This window comes from Chiloscyllium punctatum, chromosome 3 (genome assembly GCF_047496795.1).
Source record: "Chiloscyllium punctatum isolate Juve2018m chromosome 3, sChiPun1.3, whole genome shotgun sequence".
Taxonomy (NCBI): Eukaryota; Metazoa; Chordata; class Chondrichthyes; order Orectolobiformes; family Hemiscylliidae; genus Chiloscyllium; species Chiloscyllium punctatum.
In genome coordinates, this window is record NC_092741.1 from 79,737,898 (window position 1) to 79,751,885 (window position 13,988).

The following is a 13,988-nucleotide window of genomic DNA, read 5'->3' on the forward strand; positions in this document are numbered from 1 at the left end:
AACTGGCCACCAAACTTAAACAAATAAGTTCTGAATTCAAAGATATTCCTATTCATATTTAGTCAAAGGTGAATATTTTACAGTACAAATGAGGCCTTTCAGCCCATCATGTCCATGCCGGTCATCAATATCGATCTATTCTAATCCTATTTTTCCAGCAATTGGCCCACAGCCTTAAAGCAATGGCATTTCAAGTGATCAGCTAAATGGTACTTAAATGTCTTGAGGGTTTCCTATCTTTACCAGCCTTTCCAGCAGTGAGCTCCAAATGCCCATAATCCTTTGGATGAAGCACATTTTTCTCAAATTTGCTCTCAACCTTGTACTTTTTACCTTAAAACTGTGCCCCTTGGCTTTTGGCCAAACTACTAAGAGGAAAGTTTTTCCCTGTCTGTGCCCTTCAGGACTTTTCACACTTGAGCAGAGCGATCCCTGCAGAGTTCAGGGGAGAGAGGGCTCTGCAGCAGGGAGAAGAGAGAGGGCCAAGCTATTCAAGATGCTGGGATTGGCATGATCGGCCTGTCCACTGCATTCCTTTTTATCCCTCCTCTTCTATCATTTTCCTTTATCCTCCTTGTTTCTTCACTGTCCTGATGTCGCAGGGAGGCTGCAGTGGTGATGGCGGTGACTGGAGTGGGGAGTCCTGCCTTCTTAGGCCTGATGCATGGACTCCTGGAATTGGCAGTGAGATGTCAGCTATAGCAATGATGGAATGAGGACTTCTGACTATGGTAGGCCCAGTGCAGGGACCTTGCAGAGACTTTGCATAAGTCATGGAGCTGTGAAAATAAACTCGATTTAAATACTTTATTTTATTCTTTTGAACCTCAAAATGGCACCGGATTGTGGCAACATAACACTTCTCACTGTATCTGCCGAGATATCCATGACAATAAGTCATTCATTCGTTCAATCAGATCCTCCTTCAGTTTTCTCTGCTCTAAGGAAAACAACCCCAGTCCAGGCAACACTCTTCATCAGAAAGAAAGAAGGAGGCATAACATAAGGCTTAGGACACAGAAGACACACAGAGTCCTCAAAGAATGCAAAGGTAGCAGGAAAGAACTCAAACAAGAAATTGAGAGGGTTGAAAGGGAGTATGAAATGTCTTTGGCAAACAGCATTAAGGAAAACCCAAAAGCATTTTAGACACATATAAGGAGCAAGATGGTTTTTTCGAAAAGGGTAGGTCCACTCAAGGACAAAGGAGGGAATTTTTGATTGGAACCGGAGGAAAATACACCTACTGGTACTGTCCTTGGGAGTGTTGTTGGACAAAGAGACCTTAGGGTGCATGTTCATAGTTTGTTGAAAGTGGAGTGGCAGGTAGGCAAGATAGTGAAGAAGGCATTTGGTACGCTTGCCTTAATTGGTCAGTGCATTGAGTATAGAAGTTGGGAGGTCATGTTGCAGCTGCACAGGACATTGGTTAGGCCACTTTTGGAATACTGCATTCAATTCTGGTCTCCATGCTATAGGAAGGATGTTGTGAAACTTGAAGGGCTCAGAAAAGATTCACAAGGATGTCGCCAGGGTTTGAGCTATAGGGAGAGGCTGAATAGGCTGGGGATTTTTTCCTTGGAGTGTCTGAGGCTCAGGTCCACTTAGTGAAGAATTCTGACTCTCCAGGTTCACTTAGTGTTGCACCAGCCCTACTCAGCATCGCCAGCATCCTCCTCAAGACTTCAGCCACGCAAGTCAGCACCAGCTAACTACCAGGTTCAACAGATTACCAGACCTGCCCTTGGACCAACTCAGAGGCTGAGCTGTGACCTTACAGAACTTTGTAAAATCATGAGGGGCATGGAAAGGGTGAATAGATGAGGTTTTTTCCCCAGGATAGGAAAACCCAAAACTAGAGGGCATAGATTGAAGACGAGAGGGGAAAGATTTAAAAGGGACCTAAAGGGCACCTTTTTCACGCAGAGGTTTGTGCCAATATGGAATGAGCTGCCAGTGGAAATGGTGGTGGTTGGTACAATTACAACAGTTAAAAGACATCTGGATGGGTATATGAAGGGTTTAGAGGGATATGGGCCAAATGCTAGGTCAGCTAGGATAACTGGTTGACATGGAAGAGTGGGACCAATGGATCTGTCTCCATGCTGTTTATCTCTATGACTATCATTCTAGAACCTTAACAAATATTTTTCATTGATATTCACAAAGGAGAAGGACACAGTAGATGGCGAGTCTCAGGAGGGGTATGTTGATATTCTGTGGCATTTCAATATAGAGAAAAAGCATGTTATGTCTGTTTTGAAAGGCATTAAGTGGAAACGTCCCCAGGATCTGATGGAGTCTATCCCAGAATGCTGAGGGAGGAAAATGCTGGAGTTTTGTACAAAATCTTTGTATCCTCTTTAGTGACAGGAGAGGTCTCAGAGGGCTGGAGAGTGGCTAAAGTTTTTCCTTTCTTTAAGAATAGCAACTGGGATAATCCAGGAAATTACAGGCTGTTGAGCCTTACATTAGTGGTAAGGAAATTATTGGAGAAGGTTATCAGGGACAGGATTTACTCACACTTGAAAAACTATTAGCAATAAGCAGAATGGTTTTGCGATGGGAATGACACTTCTCACAAACTTGATTGAGTTTTTGAGGAAGTGATTGATGAGGGCAAGGTGGAGACGTTGTCCAAATAGACTTTAGCAAAGTCATTCACAAGGTCCCTCATGGCAGGTGAAGATACAAAAGGTGAAGTCACATCTGGTCAGGTGACTGTAGAACTGGCTTAATCATAGAAGACAGAGAATAGCAGTGGAAAGGTGTTTTTACTCCTGGATATCTGTGACCAGTGGTGTTCTACAGGGATCAGCACTGGGTCTCCTGTTGTTTATGGTTTGAAGGAGAATGCAACTGGCCTGATTAGGAAGTTTGTGGATGACACAAAGACGGGGGAAGCTGCCAATAGTGAGGAGGATTACCAGAGAATATAGCCAGATATGGACAGGCTGGACACTGGGTGGAGAAGTGGCAGAAGCAGTTTAATCCAGACAACTATGAAGTGCTATATTTTGGAAGATTTAATGCAAGATGGAAGTAAATAGTTAATGGCAGAAACCTTTGTAGCATCAATATACAGAAGAATGTCAGTGTACCGGTCCCCAGTTCCCTGAACGTGGCAACACAAGTGGATAAGGTTGTCAAAGCATATAGCATGTTTGTCTTCATCAGTCGGGGTATAAAGTATAAAAATTGACAAGTCAGTTTAATTCAGATAAATGTGAGGTGCTGCATTTTGGGAAGGCAAATCTTAGCAGGACTTATACACTTAATGGTAAGGTCCCAGGGAGTGTTGCTGAACAAAGAGATCTTGGAGTGCAGGTTCATAGCTCCTTGAAAGTGGAGTCGCAGGTCGATAGGATAGTGAAGAAGGTGTTTGGTATGCTTTCCTTTATTGGTAAGAGTATTGAGTACAGGAGTTGGGAGGTTGTGTTGCAGCTGTACAGGACATTGGTTAGGCCACTGTTGGAATATTGCATCCAATTCTGGTCTCCCTCCTATTGGAAAGATGTTGTGCAACTTGAAAGGGTTCAGAAAAGATTTACAAGGATGTTGCCAAGATTGGAGGATTTGAGCTACAGGAAGAGGCTGAACAGGCTGGGGCTGTTTTCCCTGGAGCGTCGGAGGCTGAGGGGTGACCTTATAGAGGTTTACAAAATTATGAGGGACATGGACAGGGTAAATAGGCAAAGTCTTTTCCCTGGGGTTGGGGAGTCCAGAACTAGAGGGCACAGGTTTAGGGTGAGAGGGGAAAGATATAAAAGAGACCTAAGGGGCAACTTTTTCATGCAGAGGGTGGTACGTGTATGGAATGAGCTGCCAGAGGAAGTGGTGGAGGCGGTTACAATTGCAACATTTAAGAGGCATTTGGATGGGTATATGAATAGGAAGGGTTTGGAGGGATATGGGTCAGGTGCTGGCAGGTGGGACTAGATTGGGTTGGGATATCTGGTCGGCATGGACGGGTTGGACCGAAGAGTCTGTTTCCATGCCGTACATCTCTATGACTCTATGACTCTATGTTGCAGCTGGATAGACCTTTAGTTAGGGCACGTTTGGAATATTGTGTACGGGGTGTTCTGGTCATCACACTACCAGAAGGATGTGGAGGTTTTGAAGAGGGTACAGAAATGATTTACCAGGATGTGCCTGGCTTGGAGGGTACTAGATATGAAGAGAGATTGAACTTGAATGCTGAAGGATGAGAGGTGACCTAATAGAAGTTTATAAAATTATGAGAGCAATAGATAGATTGGAGAGCTGGAGTCCTTTTCCCAGGGTAGAAATGTCAAATACTAGGGGACATAGGTTTAATGTAAAAGGTGATAAGTTTAAAGGAAACATGAGAGCCAAGTTCATTACACAGAGGGTGGTAAGTGCCTGGAATTCACTGCCAGATGAGGTGGTGGAGACAGATACAATAGCAATGTTTAAGAGGCATCTTGACAGATATATGAATAGGCAGGCAATAGAGGGATATAGACTGCATAGAGGAAAAAGGATTTTGGTTTAGAAAGACATCATGTGGCAGCACAGCCTTGGTGGGCCAAATGGCCTATTCTTATGCTGTACTGCTCATTGTTCTTTGGATCTTCTCTGCATCCTTTCTTGTGCCACCATATTCTTCCCATAGGTTGACGAGCAGAACTGCACACAATACTACAACCATGGCTTAACTAATGTTTTAGGGGAGAAAGTGAGGACTGCAGATGCTGGAGATCAGAGCTGAAAATGTGTTGCTGGAAAAGCACAGCAGGTCAGGTAGCATCCAAGGAACAGGAGAATCGACGTTTCGGGCATAGGCCCTTCTTCAGGAGTGAGGAAAGTGTGTCCAGCAGGCTAAGATAATAGGTAGGGAGGAGGGACTTGGGGGAGGGGCGTTGGAAATGCGATAGGTGGAAGGAGGTCAAGGTGATGGTGATAGGTTGGAGTGGGGTGGGGGTGGAGAGGTCAGGAAGAAGATTGCAGGTTAGGAAGGCGGTGCTGAGTTTGAGGGATTTGACTGAGACAAGGTGGGGGGGAGGGGAAATGAGGAAACTGGAGAAATCTGAGTTCATCCCTTGTGGTTGGAGGGTTCCTAGGCAGAAGATGAGGTGCTCTTCCTCCAACCGTCGTGTTGCTATGGTCTGGCGATGGAGGAGTCCAAGGACCTGCATGTCCTTGGTGGAGTGGGAGGGGGAGTTGAAGTGTTGAGCTATGGGGTGGGGTTTGGTTGGTGCGGGTGTCCCAGAGGTGTTCTCTGAAACGTTCCACAAGTAGGCGGCCTGTCTCCCCAATATAGAGGAGGCCACATCGGGTGCAGTGGATGCAATAGATGATGCATGTGGAGGTGCAGGTGAATTTGTGGCAGATATGGAAGTGTCCCTCTAGACCTTGGAGGGAAGTAAGGGGGAGGTGTGGGCGCAAGTTTTGCATTTCTTGCGGGTGCAGGGGAAGGTGCCGGAAGTGAAGGTTGGGTTGGTGAGGGGTGTGGACCTGACAAGGGAGTCACGGAGGGAATGGTCTTTTCGGAATGCTGATAGGGGAGGGAAGGGAAATATATCCCTGGTGGTGGGGTCCATTTGGAAGTGACGGAAATGACAGCGGATGATACGCTATACATTGAGGTTGGTGGGGTGGTAGGTGAGGACCAGTGGTTCTGTCCTGGTGGCGGTTGGAGGGGCGGGGCTCAAGGGCAGATGAGCGGGAAGTGCAAGAGATGCGGTGGAGGGCATCGTCGACCACGTCTGGGGGGAAATTGCGGTCCTTGAAGAAGGAGGCCATCTGGGTGGTACGGTTTTGGAACTAGTCCTCCTGGGAGCAGATGCGGTGGAGATGAAGGAATTAGGAATATGGGATGGCGATTTTACAGGGGGCAGGGTGGGAGGAGGTGTAGGTAGCTGTGGGAGTCAGTCGGTTTATATTAAATGTCCGTGTTGATTTGGTCACCCGAGATAGAAATGGAAAGGTCTAGGAAGGGGAGGGAGGAGTCTGAGATTGTCCAGGTGAATTTGAGGTCGGGGTGGAAAGTGTTGGTAAAGTGGATGAACTGTTCAACCTCCTCATGGGAGCACAAGGCAGCGCCGATATAGTCATCGATGTAGCGGAGGAAAAGGTGGTGCCAATGTAGCTACGGAAGATCGACTGTTCCACATATCCTACGAAGAGGCAGGCATAGCTGGGGCCCAAGCAGGTGCCCATGGCTATTCCTATGGTTTGGAGGAAGTGGGAGGATTGGAAAGAGAAGTTGTTCAGGGTGAGGACCAGTTCAGTCAGTCGAAGGAGGGTGTCAGTGGAAGGGTACTGGTTGGTACGGTGGGAGAGGAAGAAGTGGAGGGCTTTGAGCTCTTCGTGATGGGGGATGGAGGTGTACAGGGACTGGATGTCCATGGTGAAGATAAGGCGTTGGGACTGGGGAAGCGAAAATCATGGAGGAGGTGGAGGGCGTGGGTGGTGTCCCGAACGTAGGTGGGGAGTTCTTGGACTAAGGGGGACAGGACCGTGTCGAGGTATGCAGAGATGAGTTCGGTGGGGCAGGAGCAGGCTGAGACAATGGGTCGGCCAGGGCAGTCAGGTTTGTGGATTTTGGGCAGGAGGTAGAAACGGGCGGTTCCGATCAACAAAATTTGGACCCAACCAGGACGTTCCGTCCAACAAAAGTTGGACCCAACCAGGACACCTCTCTCACTGCACACCCCAGGTCATCTCCTCTGCACAGAAGCTCTTCAGCCACGTTCTCAAACAGACTCACTACCACAGCCACAGCTCCTTCCACAGCACCTGCCTATGGAACCGTCTGATCCCACACAGACTCCGGATTACGTTCCGACCAAAAAAATTTGGACCCAACAAGGACAACCACCCGTTTCTACCTCCTGCCCAAAATTTACAAACCTGACTGCCCTGGCCGACCCATTGTCTCAGCCTGCTCCTGCCCTGCCCCACCAAACTCATCTCTGCATACCTCGATATGGTCCTGTCCCCCTTAGTCCAAGAACTCCCTACCTACGTTCGGGACACCACCCACGCCCTCCACCTCCTCCATAATTTTCGCTTCCCCGGTCCCCAACGCCTTATCTTCACCATGGACATCCAGTCCCTGTACACCTCCATCCCCCATCACGAAGGACCCAAAGCCCTCCGCTTCTTCCTTTCCAGCCGTACCAACCAGTACCCTTCCACTGACACCTTCCTTTGACTGACTGAACTGGTCCTCACCCTGAACAACTTCTCCTTCCAATCCTCACTTCCTCCAAACCAAAGGAGTAGCCATGGGCACCTGCATGGGCCCCAGCTATGCCTGCCTCTTCGTAGGATATGTGGAACAGTCCATCTTCCGCAGCTATATTGGCACCACCCCCCACCTTTTCCTCCGCTACATCGATGACCGTATCGGCACTGCCTCATGCTCCCACGAGGAGGTTGAATAGTTCATCCACTTTACCAACACTTTCCACCCCGACCTCAAATTCACCTGGACAATCTCAGACTCCTCCCTCCCCTTCCTAGACCTTTCCATTTCTATCTCGGGCGACTGAATCAACACGGACATTTAATATAAACCGACCGACTCCCACAGCTACCTAGACTATACCTCCTCCCACCCTGCCCCCTGTAAAAACACCATCCCATATTCCTAATTCCTTCGACTCCATTGCATCTGCTCCCAGGAGGAACAGTTCCAAAACTGTACTACCAGATGGCCTCCTTCTTCAAGGACCGCAATTTCCCCCCAGACGTGGTCGACGATGCTCTCCACTGCATCACTTTCACTTCCCGCTCCTCCGCCCTTGAGCCCAGCCCCTCCAACCGCCACCAGGACAGAACCCCACTGGTCCTCACCTACCACCCCACCAACCTCCATGTCCAGTGTATCATCCGCCGTCATTTCCGCCACCTCCAAATGGACCCCACCACCAGGGATATATTTCCCTTCCCTCCCCTATCAGTGTTCTGAAAAGACCACTCCCTCCGTGACTCCCTCGTCAGGTCCACACCCCCCGCCAACCCAACCTCCACTTCCGGCACCTTCCCCTGCAACTGCAAGAAATGCAAAACTTGCGCCCACACCTCCCCCTTACTTCCCTCCAAGGCCCCAAGGGATACTTACATATCTGTCACAAATTCACCTGCACCTCCACACACATCATTTATTGCATCCGCTGCACCCGATGTGGCCTCCTCTATATTGGGGAGACAGGCCGCCTACTTGCAGAACATTTCAGAGAACACCTCTGGGACACCCGGACCAACCAACCCAACCACCCCGTCGCTCAACACTTCAACTCCCCCTCCCACTCCACCAAGGACATGCAGATCCTTGGACTCCTCCATTTCCAGACCATAGCAACACGACAGTTGGAGGAAGAGCGCCTCATCTTCCGCCTAGGAACTCTCCAACCACAAGGGATGAACTCAGATTTCTCCAGTTTCCTCATTTCCCCTCCCCCCTACCTTGTCTCAGTCAAATCCCTCGAACTCAGCACCACCTTCCTAACCTGCAATCGTCTTCCTGACCTCTCCGCCCCCACCCCACTCCAGCCTATCACCCTCACCTTAACCTCCTTCCACCTATCGCATTTCCAACGCCCCTCCCCCAAGTCCCTCCTCCCTACCTTTTATCTTAGCCTGCTGGACACACTTTCCTCATTCCTGAAGAAGGGCTTATGCCCGAAACGTCGATTCTCCTGTTCCTTGGATGCTGCCTGACCTGCTGCAAATTCTTAACTAATGTTTTATACAGGCCCATCACAACTTCCTTATTCATGTATTCAATGCCTGACTAATAAATGCAAGGAGGTAAAAACAATGATTGCAGATGCTGGAAACCAGATTCTGGATTCGTGGTGCTGGAAGAGCACAGCAGTTCAGGCAGCATCCAAGTAGCTTCAAAATCGACGTTTCGGGCAAAAGCCCTTAATCACATCGATTTCGAAGCTACTTGGATGTTGCCTGAACTGCTGTGCTCTTCCAGCACCACTAATCCATAATAAATGCAAATGTCTCATATGCCTTCGTAACTATCTTATCAATCTGTCCTGCTGCCTTAAAGGATCTATGGACATGCACACCAAGGTCCCTTCAATGCCTTGCACTTCTTCAGATCTTAACATTCAACATGACATTCCTTGTCTTGATAGTCCTCCCAAAATGCATTGCTTTGCACTTTTCAGGATTAAATTCCATTTGCCAGTGTTCGGTCCATTTGACCAGCCAATCTATATCATCCAGTAGTCCAAGGCTTTACTCCTTGTGATTTACCTGACCAAACTTACTGATCATTCCTCCTACATTCACATCCGGATCACTATTGTGCACAACAAGCAGTAAGGGCCCAGTGCTAAACCCCATTCTACTCTATTAGATCCATCATTATCTCTCCTGAAAATATAACCTTGACTCAATCATCCTTACAAACCATTATCCAGATCCAACTTCACTTTTCTCTCCATTGTCACAAAGCTGGTCCCTTTTTCCTAAAGCCTTTTCTCAAGAATACTGTGTCCTTGATTTTTTTCAGAGGGGTCGTAAAACATTCTCGGTTCCAAATGACTGGTTTGGTACAGAGGTGAAAGGGTTTATTGAAAGACCTTTTTGTTTATACATAAACAAATGAGACTTTAGACCACAGCTTTCATGTTTTAGGAGTAACCTGTATCATGAAAGGAGAGTGGTCAGTCCTGGAAACTGAATTCTTGTTATTAGTCAGTCAGTCCAGCAGTGGCAGTGTGGAAACAGGCTCCGAGATTCACTGTCCTTCTGCCCTTCTAACTTCGGCCTGTAAGCCTCTGTTTCAGTTTTACTCTTTGTTTAAGGGGTTTGTTTATTGGGACTGTTGTGTATTTTTGGAACTGTATAATTAAGTCTAGTTTAGATAGACTGAGTTCTATTGGTATTCTATATTCTGTTCTTTGTGTTTCATTCTGTAATTTTATGAACAGATTTTTGTCTGTTTTAAAACCTGGTAGTCAACCTGGCTAACCTACTCTGGGTAATTTTCACTGTACACTTACTGAAACAAATAGCAAAGTTACGGTCTGGACTGCCTGGTTAAGAATGTTTTGAGTGGTCTGGCCTAGTCCATAACACCATCTCCTTGAAGTTGTCACAAATAAAAAAGTTAAATATTTTTCTGCAGCCTAGCATATCCTCAAAAGGTCAAAAGTGCTTGACAACTTTTGAAGTGTAGCAACAATTGATATATAAGCAACCAATTAGCATGCAGCAAGAGTCCACAGACTGAAGAAAAAAAACATTTCTGAATGAAGTATTTCATTGCATGTTTCAGGAAACAAAGTTCATCAAAGCAGCACTGTGCTCTTCTTCAATTCATTCCATGAGTTTTTTTTTTACTTTCAGATGAACAAGCGAAACTGGACCTTGGCTTATTATCTTATCATGAAGCAGGTTTTTCAGCTATTGAGCTGAACGTATTGGATTATCCAGGCTAATTACAGAGGAAAATTGGCCAGTGATGCTTGTACATCAGTAAATTCATTTATTGACAATCAGGTACACAAAGTCAGGAACAAGGTTAGACCATTCAGTTCTTTGAGCTTGTCCACCAATGAATTTATCATGGCTGATTTGTGACTCAAGTCCAGTTATTTGTTTCCATATTCCTTAATAGCCTTTCTTACCAAATCCATTAGTCACAGTTTAGAAGGTTGCAATGATCTTTTGTTGAAAGCTTTATATAGAGGAGTGAATTCCAGATTTTGAATATGCTTTGCATGATAACATTAATTTATCAGACTCCCTAGACAACTGAACGCAAAGCTGCAATTTCTGTTAGACTTATAAAAAGAACTTCACATTGTCATGGAGTCACTATCATTTTCAGGAGAAATGAACCTATTAAGTTGATCAGAAAGCATGAATGGAGACTTATCACCAATTATCAAGCAAAGTGGACATATCCTGGAATTACAAGAGAACATGGCTGGATAGACTGCAGCTCACTATGTCAACTCCAAAATTTGAATGTTACCAGGAATCCAATGCTATTTGCTCAGAGTCACAGAAGCACTGAATTGTTACTGTGCAGGAGGAGGCTACTTGACTCATCAGGTCTGCACTGGCTCTCTGGGCACTTTGACTTCGTGCCAATCTTCTGCCTACTCCCAGTAACCCTGCATGTTGTTTCTATTTAAATAGTTATATAATCCTTTCTTGAATGTCTTAATTGAATTTCTCCACCACGGTTCCAAGCAGTTAATTCCAGACTCAACCTATCTGCTGTGTGAAAAAGCACCTCACATTTGCTTCTTTTGCAAAAAAAACCTTCAAATCGATGTTCTTGTAGTCTCGATACTCTTACGAGTGGAAAAATTTATTCCTATCTACTCCACTGGGATCAGCCCTGATTTGGAAATCGTCCTTCTGTTGTCCTGTCAGCTTTCTCCTCTCCAAGGAATAAAATTCCACCTTTTCTCATGTTCCCTGAAACCATTCATGCAAACTTCTTCTGCATTTTCCCCAATGCATTCACATCCTTGCGAACGATCAGAATTGTATACACTACTCCAGAGTAACTGAAAGACCTGCAGATACAGGAAATCAGGAGGAAAAAAACTAACATTGTTGGAAAAACTCAACACTTTTGGTTGCACCTGTCGAGAGAAAGCAAAGTTAACAATTCAAGTCCAGTGACCTTTCTTAAGTATAGGAATCGATAGGAATTGTATTCAGGGAGGGGGGAGTCCCCTCTGTCATACCTGACACATAGGAAGATGATTGTGTTTGATGGAGGTCACTCATCACAGCTCCAGACATCTCTGCAGGAGTTCCTCAGGGTAGTGTATTAGGCCCAAACATCTTCAGATGCTTCATCAATGACCTTCCCTCCATCTTAAGGTCAAAAGTTGGGATTTCGCTAATAACTGCATCATATTTAGTATCATTTGTGTTTCCTCAGATTCTGAATCAGTTCTAGCCAAAATGGAGCAAGATCTGGACAATATCCATGCTTAGGCTGACAGGTGGTGAGCAGCATTTGTACCACAAAAGTGCCCGACAATGATCATCTCTAACAAAATTGAATTCCTAGGGAGAATAGTTAGATTCTATGCCATTACATCACTGAATTTCCCCACTATCAACATCTCAGAGGTTAGCATTGACCAGATACTACAGTGACTACAAAAACAGATCAGAGGCTAGGAATCCTGCAGTTACTAACCTACTTCCTGACTCCTGAATCTTAACCATCATCTACAAAGGCATAAGTCAGGAGTATGATGGAAAACTCCACACATGCCAGGATAAGTATTGCTCGAACATTATTCAAGAAGCTTTACACCACTCAGGAAAAAGTAACCCACTTGATTGGCATCACACCCACACATATTCATTCCTTCCATGACTCACAGCAGTGTGTACTATCTACAAGGTGCACTTCAGAAATTCACTAAGTCTTTTTACATAGCACAATTCAAACCCATGACCACTACCATCAAGAGGGGTAAGAGCAGTAGATACATGGGAAGAGCACCATCTGCAAGCTCCCCCCAAGGCCACCCACCAATGTCACATGTAAATATATCACTGTTACTTCAGTGTTGTTGGGTCCTTTCCCTCACTTACCTACAGCACATGGTCTATAGCACTTCAAGAAGGCTGTTCACTACCATCTGCTCAAGGGCAATTAAGGACAACAGTAAATGTTGATTCAGCCAATGATGTCTGTAGCCCACGAAAGAATATTTTTCAAGAAATCTGCCTCACAGGCAAAAACTGATCCAAAGTACTAATTTAACAACTCTCCCATGCCAGTTGCCTTCATGTATAAATCCCTTTTGGCCCGTAATTGGTCCTCTTTTTAACACCCTTTTAATACTGATGTGCTTGTATGACTTTGCTATATGACTTAAGTTTAGCTGCCAATGTTTCTCATAATGCCTCTTTGCTTCTTTTATTGCTTGAACTTTCTATATTCAGCTTAGTTCTCCAATGTATTTTATATCTGACATCTGTCAAAGGATACTTTCTTTTTCTTAACTGAATTTCCATCTCCTTTGTCATCCAGGAAACCTTGGATTTTTTTACCCTGCTTTTTCCATTTTCTGGGAATATACTTTGGCTGTATTCAAATCCATCTGCTCTTTAAAAGTAGCTCATTGCTCATCTTCTGTGTTTCCCACCAACCTTTGGCTTCTCTGCCAGCCAGCTAATAATTAGATGCGTCTTATTAGATTCCAAGATGCAAATGTGTTTTTATTTGATTGTACAAGAATGAAATCATTGCCTGCATTCATGTGAATGTGGCTTCAGATACAGATGAAATACAGTTGAGACCATGTCTTGATAAGGCATCCTTTATCTGCACTTGTACAATGCATGCCTTCATTCCTCTCTGTATGGGTACAGCAACACAATATCAAATAAATGAATCCAGACACACCACAATCCTAGTTACAATGCAAATTAGTTTCGGGATTGTATTCTGATTGCATCTTAAATTATTTTCAACATTTTTCACAATCAGAAGAGTTATTGCAGAAATAATGCTCCCATCATGTTTGATTCTCTACAACTGTTACAGTAAAATATAAAGGGAATTATTTTTCCCAAGGGAATGAGACCCTGCCCTAAATGGGTGCTGTGCCTTTTAGAAAGTTTGAACTTATCATGCAATTTTTGGGCTAATAGATGATTATCATGATTTAAATGTGCCTGTGGGCATTAAAACCGACACTTGCAAGTTTGGCATTCAAGGGTTGATTAGATGCAATTTGTCTGGAACAGTGTATGCAGTATTCATTCAACGACTTCCAGTGAGTATATAGAATGTGCCGGCTGGGAGAAAAGCCAATTCTGAAGCAAGGCTCAAAAACAAAGTTTTCCAACTTCTTGTTGGTGGCACTGGAGATCCTTGTGGAAGAGGTCTACAGGGTTATAGAGTCATACAGGCGGAGGAAGGTCCTCCACTTGCAGGAAGGAAGAGGCCATAGAGACAGCTAATGTCACATCTGGCAGGAGATCACCTTGGAAGTAAATGTCAA